The sequence below is a fragment of the Brachycentrus maculatus genome, unplaced genomic scaffold (assembly GCF_059751285.1).
Source record: "Brachycentrus maculatus isolate JH-2025_06_01 unplaced genomic scaffold, ASM5975128v1 h1tg000148l, whole genome shotgun sequence".
NCBI lineage: Eukaryota > Metazoa > Arthropoda > Insecta > Trichoptera > Brachycentridae > Brachycentrus > Brachycentrus maculatus.
In genome coordinates this window covers 327,008-339,714 of record NW_028280901.1, presented here as the reverse complement: position 1 = coordinate 339,714, position 12,707 = coordinate 327,008, and the positions used below count along the sequence as shown (strand labels likewise).

The window sequence follows — 12,707 nt, the reverse complement described above, 5'->3', positions numbered from 1 at the left end:
CGCTCAAGCTTGGTATTTTGGGAAGTAACTGACAAGTTTGGACGTGAATTGGCAATCTACGTGCGTAGTGTGGGTCTGGAGTCCTTTGACTGGAGTCAAGCTTTGAGCGTGTATGGAGCCCTTTAGTGGTTAAAATTGGAAATAAAAGATTTATACCGGAAGAAAAACACACTTCACATGCCAGATTATAACGAGTCATGAAGCATTTCGAGAATACCTCTACCGTTTTAAAATTAGACAAATCTCTTTTTTAGAATGTGATGAGACGTCATCACATTCGCAAAGATGCTGCCAAAAATATAAACAAGAAACGACATGTAAATTATTTGATATAAAACGTATTACTTTCGAATACATAATTAGATTTGATTCGTCTATTGTACTTTTTTAATGGTATTGTAATAAACTTCGAGTCCATTTTTTTTTAAATATTCCCATTGTTATTCATTCGTCTTATTTTTTTCTTTCAAAATTGTATTATTATACAAATGTCAAATCGTAATAATTTTATTTAAATGAACTGATGATGGAATGATTTTCCGATACCGGTAGTCACGAATAATTATTTTTAAACGTGGCATTATAAAAAGTGAACAATGGATGATAAAGACAGTGTTTTTGAAATTGAAATATTCATTTTAATTTCACCAAAATAATTTTTCAGAAAAAAAAAATTATACGTATGCACCTCCATCAATATTTTTTTATTTATTATTATTTCTTGATTTCCGTTTTGAAATCTATCGTAAAATTGAGATGTTTTCTATACACCCGGAAGATATAACATTCATACAAACGAGAAAGGTATCATCTTTTCATAAGATAGATTTGGTATATTAAAAGGAGATACTTAATCCAGAACACGTGTACATTTTAATAAATATGTTATTTCCGCATGATTTTGCCAAACATCAACCCCATCATTATATTCCGCTCTTTTAAAGATAATTTTATCTTGTTAAAGATAATGAAAGTTATACCAAAAGAAAGTACTACACATTCGTTATGGGTTTCTGACTGGAAAAAAAGTTAAAATCGAAGGGAATCTAGGAAATTAAGTCTATTAATACTCATTTGTGAAATATATTTATCAAAATTCTTCGCCGTTGGGTGGATGATCCAAGACTTGAAGGTTCATAGAAATAAAATAAAGTAAACAAAAACTACCTTACCATCACATCGCTTTCCCAAAGAAGTATGCAGAGAGAATAGGGCGCCAAACCAATATGTCTTTGCAAACAATTCATGCATTTTCTCATACAAACATTCATCATACAAACCCGCCAATTACTCCAACTCATGACCTGACTTCGTTCAAGTATTTTAATTACCTGTTCAAACTAAATTTCCTGGTCTTCCTCTGTTTTTATTACCAACGACATTTATTTCATAAATTTGTTTGACATTGTAAAAGTTTATCATCATAGGTATCCAATCCACTGACAGGAAATAATTGATTAAACCAAATATATTAAGTTTGTCTAAAGTCGCGTCCGCTGAAAGCATCACGTAATATTTTAGTATTGAAAAGCTAAATGACATTTAATATGCCTGAGTGTTCGCTAATGACTGTTTGTCGTCGAATGTAAACAGTTTGAGCGAAAAAGGTTTTCGCGCTACCAATTTTCCAATGACCTTTAATTGGTATTTAAGTTATGTCAGCCATAGATTTAATGGAGCCAACCGTCAAGTGAATTGGAGTACAAGGATAACAAAATCGATACTGTACCAATTTTAATGAAAAATAGATTTGTTCATAATATAACACCAGCTTTTAAGGGATGATAACATAATTTATTGACTTGGCGTTTTATTTGTAGAACTCCATTTTAATTTATGTATTATTTTTAATTCAAACACAGATTTTTTGAGTCTACTAAGTTGTATTTTATTAACAAAAAACACATAAAAATTATATTGTGACAATTGTTTAGCCTTGTTAGGGCATTATCAAACGAATGTACACATTGTCAAACGAATGTAAGACATTCGTTTGATAATGCCCTAACAAGGTGAAACAATTGTCACAATATATTTTTTTATGTGTTTTTTGTTAATAAAATACAACTTAGTAGACTCAAAAAATCTGTGTTTGATTTAAAATTAATACATAAATGATAACATAACCCTATTTGTCGCAAAGCCAGCAAATCGCCGGTCAGTTAGTGTGAAAATGATATTAAATATATTATTTTTTGATATTTCATCAAAGATGAAGAAGAATATGGAAGTCTGGGCATTTACGGGGCTGACGACCGTCATAGGCTGGTTTAAAGTAAAAGTAAGTACTTAAAATACAAGAACTTTGTCATCATCAGGGTTTATGTACTAAATTTGAACACTGAAATACTCATAATTAATTACCCTTCCCTTAGCAAAAACTTCCATGCACTCTGTACATCATACGAAAATATGATTAAAAAAATATGATTTCAAAACTCTTAAATGTTGTTTTTATTGTGCATTTCGTAGCGAATACGTCAAATCCAAATGACAACTACAATTGGAATAAAATAGATGGATAAAGTGTTCCAACAAAAATGTGGTTAAAACAGAGTTGTTTTACTTTACAAAGTTCATAATACATTCATTTATTATTTAATTACTTTCAGGTAATTTATCACAATTACAATTTAAAACCTTCATTAATTACGGATAATGAAATTTCATCCACTACAATGATTTCTAGTATCTCGCGGTGTATAAAGACCGAGGAGATGACTAATTTATTACGGTGATTAATCGTTCAAATTCTGACTGATGACATTACTTCATTAACCCTTCAGCTGGTAAGAATTTAAACAATTATAATAATGACCGTGTAACAAATATGCATTATAAGAAAATATATTTTAAAATTACTAATGTACCAAAAAAAAATATATATTATGTAGACATTTTATTTCAATATGTCTTCTTTTCCATTTATATATTGAACTTATATATTGAAACTCTTCTTACCATCTATTGTAAACGTTGTGTAATATCACTTTTTTAAACACTTATTTGTGACTACCGGTTTCAGAAAATATTCCACCAGGTCAATAAATTTAATAAAATCAAATCGTAATAATTTTTTTTTCTATGACTTGATGATGGAATAATTTTCCGAAACCGGTAGTCACAAATAAGTGTTTAAAAAGTGGTATTACTCAAAGTAAACAATGGATGGTAAGGAAAGTGTTTTATTACCATACCACAAAGTAATAAATGCTTTTGATATACAAAACATAAGTAGCAAAGATATTAAATATTATTTTTTCTTGAATGTTTTCTTGCAGACATTTTGTGGCAGATTCTATAAGCTTTATTCAATGGAACTTTAATTAAGTTTTTAACTGCTTTTGTTTTTTACCTTTTTCTAACTGGTTTTGACAAGAACCTTGTCTTCTTCAGATGTGCACGCGTCCATGTGTCCATTCGATTCACAAGGACATGTACATTAACATATCCATGTGAAACGAATGAGTGAAGAAAGGATACTTAGTAAAATAAAACTTTTTGGTAAGTTTTTGGTAAGGGAAGGGTAATGAACTACGAGTATTTTAATGTTTTAGAATTTAGTACATAAACCCCGATGGTGACAAAGTTCTTGTCGAAACCGGTTGGATAAAGTTTACCAATAAAAAGTGGTTAAAACAAAGTCGTTTTATTTTATAAAGCTTATAAAATGTGCCACAAAGTATCTGCGAAAAACATTCAAGAAGTAAGGATAGTTTAACAAATTTATGAGGCGAATGTTGTTAATAATACAAGCAGGGGAAAACCGAGGAAAAATAGGCGTGATCAAGCATTTTAAATACTTCTAAGTGACCAGTCAGGTCAGGAGTCAGAATAATCGGCGTGTTTGTATGAGAATATGTTTGAATGTTGAAGAGGCGAAGATTGTGTGCAAAGACAGATTGGGGTGGCGTTCTATTCTCTCTGCCTACTCCTGAAGGGACGGATAGTTTGATAGTTAGGTAAAGCATATAATGTTTATAAGCTCGTAATACAATTGAAAACTTTATTTTTATTTTACGAAGTATTTATTTATTTATTTATTATTACGGAATTTATCAGAACATTAACATAAAAACATTTACAATAATGAATAACAAATAATATAGGTAATTGTAATATTCCAATTACAAAATTTCACAAACGTTAAATGAGTTAAAAGTAAACAGCAATAGTAAAAAATAGCAAAAGTCAAGAAGATTAATAGGCAGACTTAATTTACAGTTAAGGTAAAAATAAATGCTATAAGGCAACAGCAAAAAAACATCCAGTGAACTCATAAAACAGAAAACATACGCAACAGATACGTAGCTATTCATATATTGATACGAAGTAATATTGATGCGTAGCGTCAATGCAAAAATATCTCCTATCTGAACAAACCCAGCGCAGTAAACAAAAATTTGAACACACTTAAAGTATTATTTTTTTTGACATATCATCAAAGATGAAGAAGAATATGGAAGTCTGGGCATTTTCGGGGGCTGACGACCGTCATAGGCTGGTTTAAAGTAAAAGTAAGTACTTAAAGTATTGTCGTATTTCTCATCTTATTAAGGATTTGTTATTTTGAAAAAAATGGTTCACAAACAATGAAAAACATATTACAAGAAATGAAATACAGTTTTCATATTTTTTTAAATTTTAAACAAGAAAACGTACGTAAAAGAATGATATTTAATCAAATATTGCTATTTTCTTACTACCAGTATATGATTTTCTATCAGTTTGCAATAAAGCGTCTATTCAGTGTAGCTGTTTGTTCTCAACTCACTGTAAAAAGGGCAATGATAAATGATAGTGGGTGTAAATATTTGCTAGGAATATATGTATAAGTACAACTGCGATCTGAGAAATTAGATTCTGGTGAGATTTATTGTACCTATTTTGGTTCCAAACGTTTTATGCAGCCTCAGGTTATTTATTTTTAATATGTGTAACATATTATTGTGTAATTTTCTTCGTCAAAACCTTTATTCTCTCTCAAAGTACCTCAAAGAAATTGTTTTTCTGTTTATTCTTTTTAATAATGTAAAATTTTGCGTTAGAAATTCGTAAATTTTGATATTTTTTTCGGTATATTCACTTTTATCATATATTAATAACAAATAAGAATTTAACATTTTCCAAATAAAAATAAATATGAGTATAATTTTTTTTTTACATTTCTATTAATTTTTTCCATTAATTCTATCCATTTTTAATTTCTTTATGAATAAAATCCTAGATATTCGTTTGTTCAAAATCTTGAATCTTCTTAAATTGTTCACAGATTGCTTTACATATGCGCGGGTTTTAATAGGTAATATAGTACATATTTTAAACCATGTTTTTTTTCATACCTTTCTTTTACCGCAATGGCAGGGCTATCTATTGAATGTATCAGCAACAAATGCAATACTTAACAATTCTCATGGCGGATAGCGTGCTTATTAACAGCTCTTTATGTTTATAGTTACTATAATTTCTTGTAATTCATTAGTGAAAATTCTAGGCAAAAACACATATCTCTCTAGAGGCATGAAATAATAGAACTCAATGATTTTACTTATAAATTAACATAGAATATGAGTTAACTTATGTAAAGGTATACTAAATTACTAAACTAATACTTATTCATATACTTAACCTATCACCACACTAGTTCTTATAACTTAGTAGCGTCCTGGAGCCAGTATTAATGTTACTACTGTTTTTGCAATACGAGTACCTATTTTCTAAGGACCTGTTCGCTCGTAAATGCAAACTAATGGCAGCACTTTTGTAAGGACATTTGTCAGGACATAAATCATGTCGACTTCACTCCGACAGTCACCCTTCTCCATAAGGGCCAGATGTCAAATGCTTTCGGATAAAACAATACATATTTTTTTTTTTTATATAATGTACTTTTAATAAACATCTTAATGAGTTAAATTTTTTTAACGCACGACTTAATTTTTTTTATATTTGAGTTTTTAATTTTCACCTGTAGATGAAAACATCTGTAAGTTTTCGAAACTAGTCGTGTATAATAAAAGTAAAACTCATTAAGTGGTTTATTACAAGTGTTTAATTTTAAAAAATATTATCAACATGTCACTTCACGAAGTTAATGCTGAAACAATAAATAAAACAATACGTAGAGTTTAAAAAACGGTACATCGTATTTATTTATACGCGGAGAGTAGGATTTACGTCTAGCATTGCCCTTTTTGAGTTTAAGCTTCGGATTATTACGATTAACGAATAAAGAGGATGCTTCAGTTGGTCTCAAAGTGCGATTGGCAAGTATTTTCACTCTGAATGTAAACACAGAAAAGAAAAGTTATATAGATAATTCTGTTTTTACCCTTAAACCAATGATGCTTTTCTTCTTAATTTGTTGGATTGATATACTAATACTAGTTTTTACTTCAAATTAGACGTTTTGCAAAACAAATCATACGTTATACAATTTAAACAAATTTATATTAGTAATACTTATGGCGTCAGTATTAATACCTGCCCACATATGTTATTCTTTAGACTAGTAAATTCTAGTTTGAGTGATCGCTTTTTACGTTTGTGTAACGTTCATCATTCTACCTGTTATTGAATATCCATATTGCATTAATTTAAAAAAATGTATGGGTTCATATGCACTGTTGTTAAATTCTTTTCGTATGTAACATGAAATTTTGAAAAATCACCTGTGAAGAATTTGCGAAGCGTGTATTTCTGGTGAGTGTTTTTTTCCAAGATGAATTGAATATTAAACAAATGGTAGAAAATGTATTTCGTAATATATTTTATTATAAAATATTTTTGATGGTGAACTCCATATTGTGGTGAATTTGATATTTTACCATCATTTGATACATCAAATATTGTCAAAAACCTTTCAAAACGATAGCGTTTCTATGATATTTACATATTTATGTATAAACAATATATATTGACGGTATAATATTATGGATTTAACCCTTTTCTAAGTGCCCTCACTGCCTGTGTCAGGTGTCAATATAACAATGGTTCGGATCAGTGATCCCCAAAGTGTGTGCCTCGGCACACTGGTGTGCCGTGGTGATTAGTTGGTGTGCCGTGGAATGTCACAAAAGTCTCTGGAGCTAAAAACTGTTCGGACACTAAAACTAAAAAATTTCCAAACAGATCTAACACATCTTTGGCTGCATATAAAAAAAATACCCATTGCTTTTAAAGCGTGCTATTGCAATTCTTTTACGCGAATTTGGATTTTCGACTCTAACTGCTTAAAAAAAGAAAACGTCTGTGGGCGATCAACGAAGAAATGAGAGAAGCCTTATCAAAAATTGCTCAAAATTTTGATCGACTGTGCTCAGTTAAGCGGGCTTAGATTAAGCATTAAACATAATATGTTTTATATATTTTCGCAACATATTAATTTTAATAATTAATCAATATTAAATAAACTTTGTTTTAGGTGTACTTCTAAAATTTCTTGATTTGGCAGGTGTACTTTGAACAGAAAAAGTTTGCGGAGCACTGGTTTAGATAAGCAAATGTCTGGTTATAACGACGAATACATATGTTTAACATATTCATCAAAGCATCTTAGGTATCTATGTAGAATAAGTTAAAATTACTACCATAAAATAAGATGTTTGTAACATATTAAATGAAACACACACCAATATCATTGCATATTTAGATATTGAAGATATTTAATTAAATCTTTGTATCTTGCCTTATATTTGTCCAATGAGGATAAAATGCTATGCTTACCGTAGAACGAGGCTACTTGAACTTTGATGTGTTACTTGAGCCTAGTAAAAAAAGTAAATTTAAATCTGTATTTGGTCTACAATAATGAACGTATCGTGACAATAAGTGTCACCTGTCAGGGAAACAATGAATCATGTCTATACGTTCATTATTGTAGACCAAATACAGATCTAAATATTTTTTTGTACTGGGCTCAAGTAACACATCAAAGTTCAAGTAACCCCGTTCTACGGTACCCTTATCCGGACCCAATGGTGCATAGGGCACTGCATCGTATAGACGTTGTGTTATTTTGATCGTTAAAAACATGAAGGAAAGTTAATCAGCCCTCCGCTTCAGGTACCAGTGCAGCGTGATATTGAATTAATATTTGTGTGAAGAATTTCTTATATTTATTTGCCCCCCCCCCACGGGAATCGAACCCGGAACCACCAGTACGGTAATCGAGTGTGCTGACCATTACACTACAGAGGCGGGCCAATGTATACATAATTTGAAGTCATATTTTATGAACCGCTTATATATTTACAATATTATTCGACGATGGGAATGGCTTGTTCCTACTTATTTTTTCTGAGAACGAATATTTTGATAATAATAACAAGGTTTTTTATCTTATTTTTTAACATCTCAAAGATGAAGAAGAATATGGACGCCTGGGCATTTACGGGACTGACGACCGTCATAGGCATAGATTTGTGAACAATTATTTGGACACACTCAAAATGTTGTATAGTTTTTTAATCGTTAAAATCTCGATCGAGTTGATAAATCATTATTTTTATATCATCATAAATGATGAAATAAATAATTATAGGATACTTGGATTACTTGAATAAATACTCCGCGAAAGTAATTACTTGATATGAATCTACGTCGGACTTTTCACGCCTATAATCTTCTCAGGAAACCCATCATCGTCTAAGCAAAATGTTCAAAAGAATTTTACGCAGCGTGAAATCTTTTTATATTTCACTGAAAGGAAGAATGTGACAACGTGAATGCTCCCAAATTACTATTCCGAGCACGGACAGATTCTCAAATAATTAATTTGAATGTTATTAATGCATTTTCTTTGATATTCATTATTTTTACGTCGAAAATATATGAATTTGGTATTCACGTAACAATTTTGCTGTTGTTCCATTAAATGTTTAGATCACGTTTAAATTTTTGTGTTTACTATTTTTGGCGTTTCGGTAGAATCATAGGAAGCCTCTTCGAAGGGCTGTTTTTCTGAAATTTTACAATACAACACATTGTCAGTACCATTTTTCTCACAGATAAAATATCAACATATTACAACTTTGACGGTCAAACAACTTTATGCTAAAACTAATCTTAAATATGCATTTACATAATATTTGTATCACATAACACAAAAAATCACCTCCAACAAAAACACACACATCACAATTAACACAATCTATAACGTACGAGTATACAGAACTACAAAATCTTGAAGACAGAAACACATGAAAAAAATCTGAAAAATGCTTCTTGTGGTAACTTCACTAAAAGTCAACAAAAGTTTAAACTAAACAAAAGAGCTATTCATAAATGGGTAGTGGAAGTCGGTAGATCTGAAATCGTATCATTAAGCCTTGTATTATATAATACCTTTGACTGTACAAACAATATTTTTTTCCATAATTTCGTAAAAAAATACTGTATAATATGCCTTGATAGTGAGGGCACATTATTATTCCTAGTCATAATGTTTAAAATACCATGACATAAAAAAAATTAACAAATAGAGCTCTAAACATGGCATCATAAAGGCGACCAATGTTGGAAATGCCAGAAAACATGAGTTCCTTAATAAACAGTTACAATTGTGAAAAACTGTTAATATACGGTCATTATCAAGTATATCATATAATTATTGAAAATTTATTAATGTATTAAAATTCAAATCAAAATGTCTGAGAAATATTGCAACATTGTTCAAAAATCTTTCTGTTTATATACCCATTTTTTTCTCCCTCGCATATTCTGGAAGTAGTCTTATTTAATTTATTACAATACGATAAAGTATTAATAGATGGAATAACATTCAAAATGATATGATTAATTATTGTTATCTTTCTCTTTCCTGAAAACCAGTGATGAAAATAAAAATAAATAATATTTTACGCTTAACCTTGACATTACATGGCTCATATATTTTTATTGACTTTGTTTTACAATGTCTACAGTTTTCTTACAAAAAGTAAATGTTTTCAAAAAATAACGCCACAGAGTCAAACAACCGTATTTGCGGATCCGGAAATGAAATCATCAGTTTTTATTTCAGCGTTCATTGGGGAATCCGTTCTAAGAAAATAAAAATAAATTGCCTAAGCTAATACTTAAATGAACTTATGAAATTAATGCAGTAAATCACCATTCAAGCTCGTATTGAAATGGACTACGAAAAGATTGATTACATATATTTTGTGTACATTATTTTTCAAAAATATCCATCCACTGGTTTGCATTAGGATTTTTGCTTGTAAATTTTTCAATGATGAACTTCTCTGAAATATCTTTTAAATTTTGATGTTTGCTTACCTGAGCATTTTGTATTAATTTTTTTAGTAAGTTTTCTAATGTTTGAGGAGCAGTATCCATTTTTTTTTTATTTTGTTTCTTCATTTTTGATTAACAAAATTGTCGTTTTATAACGTGGTAATATTTTTCTTTATAAATTGGGTGTAAATTATATGTAAAGTGGGTGTGTAATAATAAAATAAACAATGTGTTGCTTTGTAATTAAAGAAACGACAATAAAAGTTTATTCTTAATTAATCTTTACAATAATTTTTATATCTATCTGATTCTGACAGTTAATTATATTATATTTTTTTCTATCGGATCTCTTTTGTTTAATTCTGTGCGACGCATGCGACATCTGGTGGTAGAACTGTTTTATGTAGGTACTATTTGTAAGTAGGTACTTAATAAAATGTATAGGTAGATACCTAGTTATTTTATTACATATATATATATATATATATATATATATATATATATATATATATATATATATATATATATATATATATATATATATATATATATATATATATATATATATATATATATATATATATATATATATATATATATATATATATATATATATATATATATATATATATATATATATATATATATATATATATATATATATATATATATATATATATATATATATATATATATATATATATATATATATATATATATATATATATATATATATATATATATATATATATATATATATATATATATATTTATATATATATATATGTATACATATTTAAATATATAAATTTCTTTGAAATTAATAAATTAATTATTACGCGACCAGTTTGTCTCCAATTTCAAACATCCCTTACCCCTACGTTCCACCCTTCTTCATTAAGAAGGCGTTCAAAAATAATGCTACGTCTGCACGAAACATACTTTTTATCTAAACATTATAAAAAAAAAAACATCTAAGTAATTAAAAAAAGAGGTTTTCAAAATACTCTAAAAGATATTTTTCTACGATTATGTACAGGAATATCCTTCTTAAATTTCCCCCTGAAACAAGGCTTATGCACCTAAATATTAGTAACACTCTATGTGAGCTTTTTTCCATACATGCACCTGTTCTTTGAGCAATTGTCATGAGATAATTGAATAAGAGTAGTAGATACTTAGAGTGTTTCAATATTGGAAAAAAACATAGAAGTAAAACCAATGCTTAATTTTATTTTATTAAGAATATTTGTTATTTCTAAAAAGGTAACAATTGTTCGTATTCCAAAGCCTCTTATACACTTTAATCAACACAAAGTTTGTTGTGTAATTCTTTTATAGCTAAAACCCATCTGTGAATCCAATGTAAATTATGGCTTTCCTGTCACCGCGAGTTAAAAATCTTATTATTTTTATGAGTTTATTAACAGAGACTTTTCATAACTTTTAATGAACTCTCCTGTTCCTACGAAAACTCAATATTTTAAAATTATTATACCAAGAATTGAGAAATTTCTAGAAACACGAAATATATGTAGTCATTTTTAAAGACTAAAAATATATTTTTATTTTTTACAAAAATGTTAATTATATTAGAATATAGAATTCACCGAAATTTTTATGCCTACCGGTTTCAAGACGTACCCACCTCTTCGTCACGACAATCACTAAAACAGCAGCATACTACCCGTCACCACCATAGCACTATTCACACTCTTAAAACTAGACAATATTTATATTCATACGATTTTAGTCAACCCGAGGACCAACATGCACAAGGGGTAGCAGAACAAACATGCATCAAGAGTCGATGTCTGATATGCACTAGGGATGTTAGTCAAAGTACGTCGAGTTTATATAAGTTGAAAGGAGTGGGCGGGGTTTGAATTGCATATTGACAAACTTGCTTAACCGATGTTTAATATTAATAAGTATTATTCCGCCTCCGTAGTGCAATGGTAAGCACGCTCGGCTACCGTTCTGGAGGTCCCGGGTTCGATTCCCGGGGGGGGGCAAAAATAAATACTAGTGATTTTTTACAGTAATATAAATTTATCCTGGACTGGTTTCTGAAGCGCCAGAGTGATCACCTTACCTTCATGTAAGTAACGATCAGTGTAATATGATGCAGTACCCTATGCACCACTGTGGACGGAGAAGGATTAGAAGAAAAAGAACAAGAATTTACAGGTCTTAATTAATTATAAGGTGCTTAAATGTTTTCCATTGTCTTCTAGTATTAATATTATTACATAGTCTTTAATATTATCTCAGCCCTAAACAAACTTATTCACAAAAACTTTGGGCTGTTGGCAACTCGATCACATTATATTACTAAATTAGTCGAATGCGGTCGAGATTCCAAGTGCTTTATTAAGAAAGTACGTCAATTTTAATCTACACACTAGTAATTCCTGTCACGTCCTTTCAAGTTATTTCGGTCCCTCAAATTACGAAAATTAAATAAGACA

General features: G+C 29.4%; 1 non-coding gene across 1 annotated transcript; it reads left to right on the top strand.

The window, feature by feature from the left end:
• Positions 1-12,177: 12,177 nt before the first annotated feature.
• On the top strand, positions 12,178-12,251 carry TRNAG-ACC (transfer RNA glycine (anticodon ACC)). Its single transcript has one exon. It is a non-coding gene; the product is annotated as a tRNA-Gly (tRNA).
• Positions 12,252-12,707: the final 456 nt, after the last annotated feature.